Here is a 17,243-nt window from a genome sequence, read left to right as displayed (position 1 = left end):
GAATCGCGAGATCATGACCTGAGCCGAAGTTGGACGCTCAACCGACTGAGCCACCCAGGCGCCCCTTATCATGAAGTTTTAAAAAAAATCTCAACTTTGAAATAGTCACTAACTAATGTCATATAATATATATAACATAAAAATAATTATAGACTCCTAAATTATAGAAATTTTCAAAAATAGTCAAGAGAGGTCCCATGTAGCCTTCACGTGGCTTCCCTCAAAGGTAGCATCTTACCTAAATCTTTTATAACATCAAATACCAAAACTGGGACATTGGCATCATTGGTACAATCTCCAGGCCTTATTCATTATTAAAGTTGAGAAAAACTTTGCAAATACTGGCCCAAGTATTAAGTGACCTGAAGTATTACTGAACAAATACTTAAGGTGTGTGTCATGTCCTGGCTGCTTCGTTTGTGAATATTTTGTTGCCTATCATGATGCCTTCATACTACCCATTGCCTAGTCAACTGAGAAAAAATAGGTGTTTGCGGCAAGGTTCTTTATTTATAACCAATGGATATAAATAATGTTTCAAATACTTGTATTGATAATTTTTATTTCTAGGCTGACATTTTGTGTAATCTGATTAGATCACTTTTAAAAATTTGGTATGTGGGAGACAGTTTTCCTAGAATTAGAAAATGTGTTGGTTCCTTCCTTTTACTGTTTTATACTAGTGCATGCACTAATGTGTTATCATCAAAACTTTTGTTTGGCATATTTATTTATTTATTTTTAATTTTTTTTTTTTTTTTTTACATTTAGTTATTTTGGAGAAACAGAGTGAGACAAAGTGTGAGTGGGGGAGGGGCAGAGAGAGAAGGAGACACCGAATCTGAAGCAGGCTCCAGGCTCTGAGCAAGCGGTCAGCACAGAGCCTGACGCGGGGCTCGAACGCACTAACTGTGAGATCATGACCTGAGCCGAGTCAGACGCTCAACCGACAGAGCCACCCAGGTGCCCCTTTTCTTTGGAAAACTACATATTTGTGCAGTAAATCTACTTAAGTAGGCAAATGTATGCTACATAAATTGCTTCATATAGAAGAATGATTCAAGTCCTATTTCTTCCCCCCACCTTTATGTTGAGGAACTCTCTCTTCCTTCAAGATCACCTCATATATCTCATGTGACACCTGCCCTAAGACCTGCTTGTAATAGACTTAAAAAAATAGAGTTTGAAGTTAAACATTCAATGGATCATCCTATGTCCCTACTGGAGGTTATGAATTCCACTTTTAATCACTGACCCACAGGGTATAAAGACTTCACTGTTTAGTCCTTTCTTTCTAGCCTCCTTACATTGTATCTACAAGCTCCCAATACCAAACCACTCTTTACTCCTCACATACATCTTGTTATGTCATAGCTCTTCTCCTTTGTAAGCACTTTCCATTTGGAGCTCTCTTCCTTCCTTTACTGAACTGAAGAGCTCCTATTCTTTCTCTGAAATCCCAGCTCAAATGTCCTTTCTTCCAGAAAGCTTTCCCTTTTCCTTTCTCTGTATTGCATGTTTGTTCCACGTGAATCCACTGGTGTACTGACCTCACCAGGCTGCAGTTTGTTTCATTACATCTCTACTCAGTAGAGAGGAGGAGCTGTCCTACTCTTCACTGTTTAGTCTCTTAGATCAAATTGATTTTTGATTTGATCTCTTCCCCAAAACAACGCTTGTCTTTATAAAATCCTGACCCCTTGAACCACATGGAACCCACTAGAAAAAGTAAAATGAAGGTGTGGATCAGAGTATTTGCCAACAGGTTTTTTTTTTAAGTTTATTTATTTATTTTGAGAGAGGGAGAGAGAGCGCGCGAGAGAGAATGAGTGGGGAGGGGCAGATAGAGAAGGAGAGAGGATCCCAAGCAGGGTCCACACTGTTAGCGGGGAGCCTGCTGTGGGGATCGAACTCACGAACCATGAGATGGTGACCTGAGCTGGAATCAAGGGCCGCGTGCTTAACCGACTGAGCTCCCCAGGCACTGCTGCCATTACAACTTTTACCCATGAGGATTTTCAAAACTGATGCAACTAGAGAAAAGAATTTTAACTGGTAAAACAAGTAACAAATTTTTCCAGGATGAATTTAGTAATATTACTATTACGAAAAGATTGTGAGGAGAATAAACATCATTTCCTTGTAACATTCAGGCTTATTGTCTCTATTGTAAGCTAAATGGCCTATTATTTTCTTACTCATGAGAGTATAATGAATATCTCCTAGGCATTTTGTGACCTGACTCCACAATCCCCTAGAGAACTTAGAGCTGTACGGCAGACTCCAGGACTGTAGAACACTTGATATGGGGGAGAGGAGGAGGGAAGTGTCTCAAATTAGACTTTAAAAACCAGGCTTTATGCTCCCATGTCCTTTGTGAAATGAACCACGGGGTATACAATTCTCATTTCTTTTTGCTCAGGAGGACGTCAAACTCTTTTTCAGGCAAAGGGGAGAAGCTGCTTTGGGCTCTCCTTTTCTTCTCCTCTGAGATTTGTTTCATAAAGGAACTATCACCGGCTACAGCTAAAATTCCCCCATTGCATATGCCTGAGTGTACAAGACCGTTTTGTTGTAACCTTCTGCAAATGCCAACTTACGTGCCAAGTTTTATGGTCAATTGTGATATTTCTACTGCTTTTAATTTATAAAGTGTTTGTTTTTGGTGCTCAAAGGACAGATATTATCTCATACATCCCAGGGACCAAAAGAGTACAGTCAGAGGCAGTAGAGAGTTAACACAAGAAAGGAAGTCATAACTTAGTTCACTTCATACTTGGGGAGTTATGGTAGATGAAGCTTTGATTTGTTTATCCTCAGATAATCCATCCCACACTTGGAGAAAAAAAAACAGGAGGTAAAACAAAGAAGACAGGTTGTTCTGTTTTTTTGTTTGTTTGTTTCCCTTAAGTGCTGATTGTTGAATATTTGCCAGTTTATTATTGTAAATAAATTGAATTAAGAAGACAAAAGATGCATCTAGTAGCAAGGACTCTAAAAGAAAGACTGTCTTTCTTATGCTATATACACCATTACTTACTACAAACATAATAAAAGTTGTGTCCTTATCACTTTTAGTACTAGTAGCAGCCAGCATCCTGGAAGGGAAAAATAGCTCACTATTTTTTATCAGAATTTAGGGCCTGGTGAATAGAAATGGGAAAAAAAAGTGCAAATAATCATGGAGAGCCCTTAATAATTTTAGTATAAAGAAAATAGTGAAGGGATTCATTATCAGAACATTCAACACAAACAAAAGCTAAAGAAGTCCACCACTACTGAGTTGGCCTTACAAGAAATATTAAAGGGATGTCTTTAAGCTGAAGAGAAAGGGTGTTAATTAGTAACAAGAACACATATAAAAGTATAAATCTCATTGGAAAGGTAAATATATAGTAAAGGTAGTAGATTAACTACTTACAAAGCTGGTATAAAGGTTAAAAGTCAAAAGTAGGGGCGCCTGGGTGGCTCAGTCGGTTAAGCGGCCGACTTCGGCTCAGGTCATGATCTCGCGGTCCGTGAGTTCGAGCCCCGTGTCGGGCTCTGTGCTGACAGCCCAGAGCCTGGAGCCTGTTTCAGATTCTGTGTCTCCCTCTCTCTGACCCTCCCCCATTCATGCTCTGTCTCTCTCTGTCTCAAAAATAAATAAACGTTAAAAAAAAAGTCAAAAGTAATAAAAATAACTATGATGACAGTAATTAGTTAAAGGATGCACAAGAAGACAAGATTTAAAATGTGGCATCAAAAACATAAAATTATGTAATTAAAGGATGCACAAGAAGACAAGATTTAAAATGTGACATCCAAAACATAAAATTATGTTGGAGGAGTAGTAATAATGTTGACCTTTACAATGGGATTACATTTAAGTTGTTATCAACTTAAAATAGACTGCTATAGATACATGTAAGCTTCCTGGTAACCACAAAGCAAAAATCTACAGTAAATACACAAAAGAGAAAGAGAAAGGGATATAAGCATACCACTTAAAAGTCATCAAACCACAAAGGAAGAGAGCAAGAGAAGAAGAAAGAAACAGAGAGGAACTACAAAACAACCAGAAAACAATGAACAAAATGGCGATAAGTACATACCTATCAATAACCACCTTAAGTCTAAATGGACTAAATTCTCCAATCAAAAGACAGTGGATTAATGGGTAAAATAAAAAAGAAAAAAAAAAACCCAACCAACACCCATGTATATTATGTGTACAAGAGGCTCACTTTAGTTGTAAGGACAACCGCAGACTGAAAGTAAAGAGATGGAAAAATGCTATGCCAATGCAAACCCAAACAAAGCTGGAGTAGCTTTACTTATGTCAGACAACACAAACTTTAAAACAAAGACCATAATGAGAGGACAAAGAAAGGTATGCAAGGATGAAGGAATCAATCCACATGAAGAATAACATTTGTAAATATTATGCACGAAACACAGGAGCACCTAAATATATAAAGCAAATATTAACAAGAAAGAGATAGTGATACAATAATAGTAGGGGACTTGAATACCCTACTTACATCATCATCCAGACAGAAAATCAATAAGGAAACATTGACCTTAAACAACACATTAAACTGGATGAACTTATCAGATATTTATAAAACATTGTATCCAGAAGCAACACATTTTCCTCAAGTGCACATGGAACATTTTCCAAGATAGATTATACGTTAGGCCACAAAACAAGTCTTAATAAATTTAAGAGGACTGATATCGAATCAAGCATATTTTCTGACAACAATGTTATGAAACTAGAAATTAATTAAATTAAGACAACTGGAAAATTCACAAATATGTGGAGATTAACAACATGCTATTGAACAATCAATGGGTCAAAGAAGAAATCAAATAGAAATAAAATTTACCTTGAGACAAATGAAAAGGGAAATGGAACATACCAAATTTATGGGATGCAACAAAAGCAGTTCTAAGAGGGAAGTTCATAATGATAAAAGAGAGAACTGGGGTGTGGCAGATAACCTGAGGGAAAGACATTTGTACTTATAACCTTCCTTCTTTTGGATAATTTTCACTTTTAGGTAGAGGAGCTGTCTCTCAGGTGCCAAGGAGATTCAGGGCATATTGTTTTCAAATGTGAGATCAGTGAAGGAAGGGCATTAGACCTTAGGCTTGCCTCAGAGAGTTCATTAACACTGATTAGAGCTATAACTTTTTTGGTCTGTTTGCCCTTCCAGATCCCTTCTCCTCTCTTTTCTGTACTGCAATGAGCCCTGGGAGGCAGACCTTTGTGCATTATCTACCAAGGTTCCTTTGCTTTCTATTTTCCTACTGAGTTTACTCAATGGTGGGCACCAATAGGAGATCAGAGGAAGAAGAGATACATCAGTTCACCAAAGATTGTTTCCCTGCCAATAGCTATGGCTTTCTCCAATTCCCATAATACCCTTCCTCCCCCACCACTCCATTTCTTCATGTTCGAAGTGGTAACAGCTCCATTCTGTTAGAAGTAGAACATACCCTGCGTGCCTCACCAATCCCTATTCATTCCCTCAACCTATACTCATCCCCTTGTCAAGAAAAATAAGTATCCTTTTCTTAACACTATTCAAGGACCTCATTTCATCGGACTGTCTATCTCTTGTCAGGACCCTGACAAATATGTTACTATAATGATGTTTTAGGTATGGATTTTGAATGAAGAGAAAATGAGGAGAGATTTTTTTGTTCATTGCTGCTGGAACTTTGTTGCATACCCAGCCCCAAAACAAACTTCAGCACTTCGTTGACTCCCAGACTTCTGGTTGTGGGGAGGTATCTGAGTCTTCCAACGAGTATTGCCACTCCTTTTGGCCTCACCAAATTATTCTAATTTCTTATTTTCCATCTTTCTTATTGCAAAATAACTTGGCTCCTGACTTCGTTTCTCTTTTTATTGCATCTCACCTCATGCCCATTCTTTTTGTTGCCCTTAAATACAACATCAATCCTCAAACTCCATTAAGTATAGCAATTTCTTCTAGGCCAGGAGAGTTTCTGCAATTGCAATAATTGTGTGAGTGTACTAGATTTATTAAAGTGTTTGGAAATATCGCTATGGCTGTAAATGTCTCTCGTATTTCCAGAATATAGAAATGCTACCAGCAAATCTGGCAGAGAACAGTCTATTACCAATCCAAACACTAGCACTTTCACATCTGTTATGCTTAAAAATTTTAAGCTAATGTATTCATTCCAGAAACAGCAGAACAAAAAGATATCCAGCTAGGAGATCTATTTTCATATCAATATTTAAAATGCTTTCAATATTTACCATTTCATACTCACTAAATCTCCCATGACTTTTTACTTTCAGGAAATCCATCAATTACAAACCAAAGCGAACATCTAAAACGACCTGTAAAATGCAATATACATTGGCAGGCAGGGAGTCCAAAGCTCACTAGAGAATGTAATTAGCAAAATTTCTCCAAATTCATGAAAATGAATAAATCGTGTCACCATCTTGAAAATCCATATTTATTATTACTCCAAAGAGGGAATCAATTAGTATCTAATTTTAAAATCTTATCTCCAGAGAAAAGCATTCTATAAAGAGATAAAAATGAATAGAAAATTCACAATAAAAACACAAAATGTAAAAAAAATATATATATTAAGAATATTAACTTTGCTAAAAAACATGGAAAATAAATCAGTGTTTTTTTTTTGTTTCAAATTGCAAAAATGTAAAAAAAAATAATACTCATCACTGTTGTAGGAAAATTATACTGTATTACATTAAAAGCTTGATCTTTGAAGTCACATTGTCTGAATTTGAGTCCCTACTTCGGTTTTAACTGAATAACTTCAGACATTTAACTTAAACTGTTTGTGCCACAGTTTTTTTATCTTTAAAACTGGAATAATTATAATGTGCCAAAATGTAAAAACTATAGTGTCTGTTACCTACCACATGGTAAGGGCTTAGTAATTATCAGTAATTATTATTACAGCTATGATGAATGATGATGAGTGGTGGTGGGAAGGGCAGTGAATTGGGTGTGAACACTTCCCTACACAGTAATGAGAGTCTAAACTGGTATAAACTTTCTAGAGGGAAGTTTACCTTTATAGCACATAGAGCTATAGAAAGTTTTCTTTTTTTTTTCTCTAATGTTTATTTAGTTTTGAGAGAGAGCATGTGTGCACACACATGGTGGAGGGGCAGAGAGAGAGGGAAAGAGGATCCAAAGCAGGCTCCATGATCAGCACACAACCCGACGCAGAGCTGAAACCACCAACCGTAAGATCATGACCTGAGCCGGAGTCTGAAGCTTAACTGACTGAGCCACCCAGGCAGCCCAAATTTAGTTTTCTTCAATACAGTAAAATCATTTCTCAGCATTCATCCTGAGGAAAGTATCATGGAGACAAAGATTTCTTCCCAAGGATGTTCGTTTTAGCATTATTTATAATCATTACAAATGACGTCTGAAAATGGCAATATAATAATCATGCAATGGAATATTATGTAATAACACTTCTGAATGTTATTTAATGTTATTAATGTTATTAAATGACATTAATGTTACTTACTGTCATTTAATAACCTTAATGTTATTTAAGGTTAGGGGATATACAATATAAAAAGTTCATGTGGTTGGACTCTGTGACCTTTTTTTTTATAATGGTTATTTGTTCATTCATTCATTTATTTATTTAATTTTTTTGAGCTTACTTACTTTTGACAGAGACAGCAAGCAAGGGGGGAGGGTCACAGAGAGAGACAGAGAGAGAGACAGACAGAGAGAGAAGAGAGAGTCCCAAGCACACTGTCAACAGGGAGCCTGATGTGTGGCTCAGGCTCATAAACTGTGAAATCATGACCTGAGCCAAAACCAAGAGTCAGACAGACACTTAGCCGACTGAGCCACCCAGGCATCCCATGTTACTTGTTTATTTTGACAGAAAGAGAGTGTGAGCAGGGGAGGAGCAGAGGGGAGAAGGAGAGAGAGAATCTAAGCAGGCTCCATGCCTAGCACAGAGATGATGTGGGGCTTGATCCTATGACTGTGAGACCACCACCTGAGCAGAAATCAAGAGTCAGTTGCCCAACCCACTGAGCCACCCAGGTGCCCCTGGACTCTGTGGACTTTAAAATGTAACTTTTATTACGCATATACACACAAAATTATATATGTAATAATTTCCTATACATATGAAAATCTGAAAAGAAATTCCTCAAACTTATTGACTTCAAATGGCATTATTACAGGTGATCTTGTTGATTATTTTACATATTTGTATTTTCTAAGGTTTTTATCGTGAGAATTAATGAGTTTCAAAAATTTTAAAAAAGGTGCTAACATCTCCTGAAGAGCTTTATGTGTGATTAACATAGTTCAAGCTAGAGCAGTCCTTGATAGCCTTCTAGTCATCTTTCTTTTCCTGACAGTTGCATGCTTAATTAGATACATTTACAACTTCATGCACAATTGATAAGCTTTTGTCATAAGTGTGACTATAATTACCTGGTCAGCAACCTTGACACCAATTTAGTAGCCAAACTTAAACATAATTCATCTCCATTTTCAAGGTACTCAATAACTAACATTTACCTATAATTTATTGAGGATATACTATATGCCAGACATTGTTAATTATTTTGCACACATTATCTACTTAATCTTTACAATTTATCTTGTGAGTTAGGTAACATACTCTCTATTTTATGGAAGAAGAGGGATTCAAGGCTTGTATTCAGTTATACAAGTTCCAAGGCTAGAATTTGATGCCAAATCAGTCTGACTCCAAGCCTACACTGTAACTCCTGTATATGCTGCCTCTAAATAAGTGCCTTATGCATATCTGGCTTCTTTTCTTTGCTGTCATTATTGGGAAAGAAAAAACCTCTCTTCTAAAGTATAATCTAGGATTTATTGATGTCTGGAAAGGTAGAATAACTTGGAATTTAACAACTCTGGCTAATATATAAACTAGACAACCACACTAAAATGAAGATTAGTTGGAGTCATTTTACTAAAGACAATCAATTTGCAAAAATAAATAAATAAAAGGGTTAATCAACTATGGGAAAGGTTTGACAAACCACAGTATTACTTTTTACAAGAAAAAAAATCTCTAAAAAGAATCTGTTTCATATGGGTATTAATTTCTTAACAATGGAAATGTTTCTTGTTTTGTTTTGTCTTCAAGGTAATGGTTTTGGTGGATGGAGGGATTTTTTTTTCTCCTTATTTTATGATAATGATGCTTCCATGATACTTTCTATTTATTTTCAGGCCATTTGTAATGTAGGCCCTGGTTACTAACTGGAAATTAAGGCAGGAGAAATGATATATTTTTCATATGTAAGTATTGAACTAAAGTAGAAATTTTCTCTCCCTGGGTCTACCACTAATTTGCTATAATTGCCCACCCAGAGAGGATAAGGATTAGATATCACTTCCTCATTTATGTAATAAAAGGATACTTTATAATCTCAAACATACCTTTTAACTATATCATTCTATTATTCCGGGGAGTCCTAGAACATCGTTAGGTAATATAGTGTAAATATTTATAGAACAAATGCGTATCTTTCAGTTACTTCCTAATCCTATCTATTCTTCAAGGTCTAGCTAAAACCCTACTTCCTTCATGAATACTCCCTTGAGTACTCAAACTTCCTGAACCCAAAAATAGTAGGTACAGTAATTACATGTTATCTTTAAACATTGCTTAATAATTTCACATAAGAAAGCCTTTGTTTTTTTAAAAAAAAATTTTTTTAACATTTATTTATATTTGAGACAGAGAGAGACTGAGCATGAACGGGGGAGGGGCAGAGAGAGAGGGAGACACAGAATCGGAAGCAGGCTCCAGGCTCTGAGCCTTCAGCCCAGAACCGGTCGCAGGGCTCGAACTCAGGGACCGCAAGATCGTGACCTGAGTCGAAGTCGGACGCTTAACCGACTGAGCCACCCAGGCGCCCCAGAAAGCCCTTGTTTTAAAATAAGTTGTAAATCAACTTGACAGAGACAGGTTCTGAGCCTCTAATTGTATACATTCCTTGGGTTCAATCATAGCACCGGCCTCACAATGGATGGTTAGCAAATTCTTGTTAAATGTGGAGTAGATTTGAATTGGCAACTAAATTCATAATTTTCGATGTCAGGACATTCCTTTTATCAAAGTGAGTTGCCTTAGATTGCGGCCCAGGTCTTCCCTATGCCTGATGCTGTTTGGTCATCATCATCATCGCGCTGTCTTTGTGATCAAGAAGCATTCATTCAATCCTTCTGGAATGAGTGGCAGCAGCCCAAGATCTATCTTCAGGTGAGATGAGAAACAGCTGGCTCTCATTCTCTGTATCATCATCTTTCATATACCCAGAGTCTAAGATCATTAGTTTTAAAAGAGCCTCAAATATTGGATAAGTTTGGTTTCTACAAAAGAGGGAATAAGAGGAATGAAAGAAAACATGTTATGGGGAGAGGAGGGAGACGATGAGCTGTCAGTCTCTTGGTGCAAATCATTTGTCATGGGTCCTCTTAAGTCCGCAAAGGCAGGGACACCCCTGTTATCATGAAGAGATTGTCATGGGACCAGTAGTATATATGCATACTGAGTGCACTTATGTTCTCGGTCAGTTGATAATGGTCGCAGGATTGCAATTTCGCCAATGCTCTTGGCAGTTGAAATTAAAATCAAATCTCCAAACATAGATTTAAAGAAGACAGATGGTTTTTCCCAGTCTCTAAAGAGGTGGGGGATAAATTTCAAACATTTTTCTGGCAGTCATTGTTTACACTTAAAAACTCAGCTAATATCGTTAGTAGAGCACTGGACCAGGGTGAAGTTTTCATTAATGAGATAAAGAATTAGAGACCACTGTAAAAAATATGCATGCGATTTCCATACTGAACTTGATGCTTCTAGGATTCATCATTTTGTGTCATTACTTACACATCCATTCACAAAGAGGTAGTTGTTTCTGGAAGATGGCACTGGAAAAGTAAGATCCAGTCAAAAGAAAAATCCAAATCTGGTTACCACCTTCCTCTGAATAGAAGTGAAACCACATACCTGACGTGCAGTTTGCCTGACTTTTCTTTTTTTTTTGTACCAAAATCTGAACTACATGTTTCTTGCCTGTATTTCATTTCTCATTCTTTCTAGGCCCCCCTTTCATTTGATTCAAGAGCATATATCTATCTCTCTATCTTTGAAATCTTTCTTGATTTTTGCTTTTTAGCCCAAGGAATTCAATTAAATTCATCTGGCAGATGGAAAGCTGAGGCCCATAAGGGCAGTAACAAATACTAAAAATAATGAGAAGGATGTAAAAATATCCTGATTTGGGGTCAGGGGGATTTAATAGGACTCAGAGGTTTTAATCAATTAATTAATTTTTTCTTGGTTGTCCTTCCTCTTCTTTTTCTAATTCCCTTTGCTCAGGTACTGAGAAATATTCTTTGGCCTGAATGCTGGAGCTGAAGCAAACAGCCTTCCTCTAGTAAGTGCTCACTGATCCTCCACTCAGAATTGGTGTCACTGAACAGTGGTCATGAGGGCCAGATTTTCTGGAAAAACTCTAATTTCAGAGAAGTTCTACTGTCTCTCATAAACACATAAACACAATTACAGCATATAGCATGTAACCCGGTTCAGAGATTGGAAGACTAAGGTTAATCTTCATGGTTAGTATTAGTCAATTGATTAGTCAATATGTATATTTGCATGTACACTTATGCATACATGTATCCATATGCTTGTTTAAAATAAACTATATGTGGGGCGCCTGGGTGGCTCAGTTGGTTAAGCGGCCGACTTCAGCTCGGGTCACGATCTCGCGGTCCGTGAGTTCGAGCCCCGCGTCAGGCTCTGGGCTGATGGCTCAGAGCCTGGAGCCTGCTTCCAATTCTGTGTCTCCCTCTCTCTCTGCCCCTCCCCCGTTCATGCTCTGTCTCTCTCTGTCTCAAAAATAAATAAAACGTTAAAAAATTTTTAAAAAAAAATAAAATAAACTATATGTGTGTGCATATATACACACATACAGAGGAGTCTCATTGTCATTAGTTCCATTCTATTGAATTATTGCAAACACTGAGTTAGCAAACACTGAATCATTGCTCCCGGGGGAAATACAGAGTTAGGTTCCTTCAAGCCTCTTGTCACAACATTCTCATCAACTGATCAATACAAAGCTTTGTTTTATGTGTATTTCTGTTTAAAGATACCTTATTTAATATATATTGCCAAGTCATTAACATTAAACTCGGGACCAACAACACTAGAACTTATGTTTGAATGAAGGTTATCTAACACATGTATTTCTCCGTTAGGCGCATCACAGCTTTCTTGCACTTAGTAACACTAGACAGCACTTGAGCACTATACTTGGGGGTCATTTTAAACAGTGAAATCTACAGAAAGCACAAAAATACCAAAACAACGTGACACTTAATGAACCATGAAAAACACACTTGTTTACGATATCAGAGCTGAAACAAAAGGACAGAGTGTGGCCTTATTTGACTTCAACTGGAAATGTGTATCAGGTGATTCCAATTTTTCATTTTGTGCATTGTCTGCGAATGATTGAAAACCCTGCAGATATTTTCTTTTTATGGAACACTTCACGAATCTGTGTGTCATCCTTGTGCAGGGGCACACTAATCTCTGTATCATTCCAGAATTAGTGTATGTGCCACCGAAGCAAGCATAAAACTTCACAAGTATTGGCTTTAGTGTTACAGATAAATTCTAGCAAGTAGGCAAATTTACAATATAGAATCCACAAATAATGAGAATCAGTTGTGTGTGTGTGTACTTGTCTCACCTAAATTAATTACAGAGGAGAAATTTGCAAAAACAACAAATCTAAAAAGTCTAAATTGGCAATATTAGAAATTTCTTGGACAGTCCTACAATAGTGGAGATTCAGTCTGACCATCTACCTACTACATCTCTGTTTACCACTGCTGAATAAAGGCACTGATCCTAAGAAGTACAAAACTGAGAATTTAAGTTCCCCAAAAGATAAAGTTATAATCTTTCTACAAGATTTCGTTGTCCACTCATTAATGTTATGTGCTAGCCTTTTGATTCCCAAAAAGATATCTGATGGTCTTCAATACCCTCCCTTTCTTGTTTTTGTGTCTTCTTGGCATTTAGTACCCTCTCTCTACCATACTACATGTTGAAGGAGCACCACCACTATATACACAACATTGCTTATACTTATGAATTTTTATTTAAAAAGGGGGAGGACACCTGGGTGGCTAGGTCGATTGAACACTTAACACTTGATATCAGCTCAGGTCATGATCTCACAGTTAGTTAGATCAAGCCCTGCATGGGGCTCCATGCTGAGCATGGGACCTGCTTGGGATTCTCTCTCTCCCTCTCTTTGCCCTTCCCCTGCTCGTGAGTGTGCATTCTCTTTCTCTGTCTCTCTCTCTGTCTCTCAAAATAAATAAGTAAATAGAGCCCCTTTACAACAAGGTGGGGGGGACAACATTTAAGTTAAAAGCCAGTCAAGTGTGACTACCACCCACAAATGGTATTAGTGTTTTTATCTATAGCCCTTACGTTAATCAAACAATTTGAATTTAAGGAGAAATTTTCCGAACTTAATGTGTATGCAGTAGAGAAGCTTCTATACTTATATATATGTCCATCTCCTCCATTGGGCTATTATTTTAAAGGCAGCAGTGGTGTTTTACTAATTTTTGTAGGCTTTATATATAACACAAATTTCTGATACTGAATAGATGGATTGTAACAAAATATAGTTTGTACTGAAAATAAGGTCTCATCATTGATTTCGTGAATTTTACATTTCAATAATGTCCTTTTCTTTTTGTTTTTCAATTTAGAAAGTTTTATACTCTCTTTGGATAATTTTAGCTTCATCAATTTGAAAGGTGAAAAAATTGATTCTGGTTTCTCCAACTTGTTTCTTTAATTTTTTTGTTATTAAAACAGAATACTATGTTTATTTTAAGAAAATTAGAAGATAAACAATATGAAAATAACACCAATAATTCTTCCTTTTGATTATAATAACTTAATATTTCAGTATATATATATATATATATATATTACATATATGAATATATATATTCACTTATCATATCTAGAGTAAATCTACTCCTTCCCCATCCTCCACTCTAGACTGAGAACCAGAGAGGCACTATAACTTCTGGGAATATGGCATATTACTCTGGGGTGTAACATGGTTTAAAGCATTTCCTGGAAAAAATTCTATGGAAAAATGTTCTAAACAATGTTCTTTTTTAAACAGATACAAGGTCTACATAAGAGGGCAAAAATAAACATGCAGGTTATTGGAGACAGTCAAAGCCTAAAAAGCAATTGTATTAACATTTCAAGTAAAATATGGGGTGCCTGGTTGGCTCAGTCAGTTAGGATCTGACTCCTGGTTTTGGGTCAGGTCATGATCTCACAAGTTCGTGAGTTCAAGACCCACCTCAGGCTTTCATAATTTACTGGCAATGAAAATGATTTGACCAATTATATAATTAAAATGATATCAATAACAACAGCTATCAGAACAAACCCTGAAATTCGGGCAAGGAACAAGTGACCTTAATCAAGGCAAGTTTTTAGTCCTCCTTGAAATCTACAGATACACGAGTAGAAATGACAATTCTGCCTGACACTACTATGGCCAGTACAAACTTCTAGTAGAGCCTCCATAATAGGTTTTAAACACCTTTGTTCAGGTTTATTTGACACTCAATTAACTTAACATGTTTAAAGGGTGCAATCTGGTAACTATTTACATATGCATGCCCCTGTGAAACCATCACCACCATCAAAGTAACAAGTATCCCAAATAATTTCCTAATGTCCCCTTTGATGCCTCCCTCCCACTGCTTATGCCTACACTCATCTTGAAGCAAATACTTATTTGCTTTCTTTCACTACAGAGTTTGGATTTCCTAGAATTCATGCAAATGGAACCATACAGCAGACACTCTTCCTCAGGCTTATTCATTCAGAATAATTATTTGGAAATACATCCATGTGTTTCCATGTAGCAATAGCTTATTCCTTTTTATTGAAGGATATTATCCCATTTTATGAATATACCACAATTTCCTTATCCATTCACATAATGATGGCCATTTGGATTCTTTCAATTTTTGGTGATTACAAATCAAGTTGCTATGAAATTTTGAGTTCCAGTCATTTGTGGACATATGCTTTCATTTCTTTTGGATAAAATACCTAGGAGTGGAATGATTAGGTCACATACTAGATGTATACTCAGCTTTTTAAAAAAACTGTTGAACTAGTTCTAAAGTGATTGTATCATTTTATACTCCCATCAGTGTATGAGATATTGAGTTGTATGAGACATCCTCTCCAGTACTTAATATGGTATGTCTTTTTAATTTTAGATAGTCTAATAATATGTGTTAGTATCAAATTTTGGTCTTAATTTGTATTCCTCTACGGACTGATTACGGTGAATATTTTTCACGTACTTATTTACAGTCTGTATATTTCTGTATTTCTCTTTTCTGAAGCATCTTTTAAATTTTTGTCCAACTTATTACACTATTATAATATATTTTTGTGTAATCTTACTGAGTTTTGAGAGTTATTCAGCTTGTGAATATATATTATCTACATGTCCTTCATCAAATGAATAAAGAAATATCTTCTCCTAGTCTGTGACTTGTGTTTTCACTCTCTTCCTTTCGAAAAGCCTAAGTTCTTAATTTTGATGAATCCAGTTTATTAAATTTGCTATTGGCTGCAAATTTATTGCATGTAAAAAATCTTTGTCTAATAATGCAAGGTCACAAAGATTTTCTCCTATGTTTTACTTCCACACATTTTATAGTTTTCTTTTTGCATTTAGGTCTATGATTCATTTTTAGCTCATTTTTGTATATAGTATAAGAAATGGATTCAAGTTAAATTTTCTATATTTGGACATCTAATTATTCCATTGTAACTTATTGAAACAACTATTCTTTCTCCATTGAATTGCCTATGAGTCTTGGTGGAAATTTACCTGAATATATACATACAATTATTGGATTTTTCTATTCTATTACATTGCTCTGCTGGTCTACCTTTATGCAACATCATATTGTCTTGATGATATACTTATACAATAAGTAGTATAAGTGCTCCAAATCTGCTCTTTATTTTTAAAGTTGCCAGTTTTCATAAAGTACCTGGTAGGATATTGACTTAATCGTATCAACTCTATGAATTAATGTGGAAGAAGTGACACATTAACAATATCAAGACTCCCAAGAATTAATGTGGTATGTCTCCCAATTTGTTTAGATCTTTAATTCTGTTCATAAATGTTTTGTAGTTTACAGTGAACAGGTCTTGCACATACTCTATCAGATTTATTCCTAATTTTTCATATTTTTGCTATTATTTTAAGTGGTATTTTTATTTCAGTACCCAATTGTTTGTTACTAGTATCTAAATCAATCTAAAATTGATCATTTATATTTATGTTGTATTCTAAAATTTTCCTAAACTCAGGGGTTCTAGAAGCTTTCTTGTAGATTCCGTGAGATTTTCTCCATAGACAATTATGCCATATGTGATTAAAGAAAAACCTGGTTAGTTTAATTCCTATCTCTTATCTTGTGCTGGCTAGAACCTTCACTATCTTGAATAGAAATAAATAGCTAAAGCAAAAATTCTTGCTAGGTTCCTTGTCTTAGAAAGAAGCATTCAGGGGCACTTGGGTGACTCAGTTGGTTAAGTGTATAACTCATGCTTTCAGTTCAGGTTCATGAAATTGAGTCCCTTTTTGTGCTCTGCGCTGACAATGCAGAGCCTGCTTGGGATTCTCTCTCTCTGTCCCTCTCTCTGACCCTCCCCTGCTTGCTCTCATTCTCTCTCCCTCAAAATAAATGAATAAACAAACATTTTTAAAAAAGAAGGGTAGCATTCAAATTTTTCCCATCACACGCTTTTTAAAGTAAAAACTTCTCAAAGTGACTACTAAAACATTTGAAATTACATATGTGGCTTGAAATACTCTCTCTCTCTCTCTCTCTCTCTCTCTCTCTCTCTCACACACACACACACACACACACACACACACACACACACACACACACACACACACACATTTTATGTGGTGTGAGATGGAGGTCCAAATTCATTCTTTCACATCACGATATATAATTGACTCTGAGTAATTCCTTTTATGTTTCTGGAATCACTGCTAGCATTTTATTGAAGATTTTTGAATCTAAGGATATTGTTCTGTAGGTTTTCCT

At 36.1% G+C, this 17,243-nt stretch overlaps 1 non-coding gene across 1 annotated transcript; it reads right to left on the bottom strand.

Annotated features, from left to right (window-relative positions):
• Nucleotides 1-12,571: 12,571 nt before the first annotated feature.
• Nucleotides 12,572-12,674, bottom strand: LOC128773174 (U6 spliceosomal RNA). The gene has a single exon (XR_008417453.1). It is a non-coding gene; the product is annotated as a U6 spliceosomal RNA (small nuclear RNA).
• Nucleotides 12,675-17,243: the final 4,569 nt, after the last annotated feature.

This window comes from Panthera pardus, unplaced genomic scaffold, assembly GCF_024362965.1.
Source record: "Panthera pardus isolate Hobbes unplaced genomic scaffold, ASM2436296v1 HiC_scaffold_24, whole genome shotgun sequence".
Lineage (NCBI taxonomy): Eukaryota > Metazoa > Chordata > Mammalia > Carnivora > Felidae > Panthera > Panthera pardus.
Note: the sequence above shows the minus strand (reverse complement) of the source record. Positions and strands in the feature narration are given on the sequence as shown.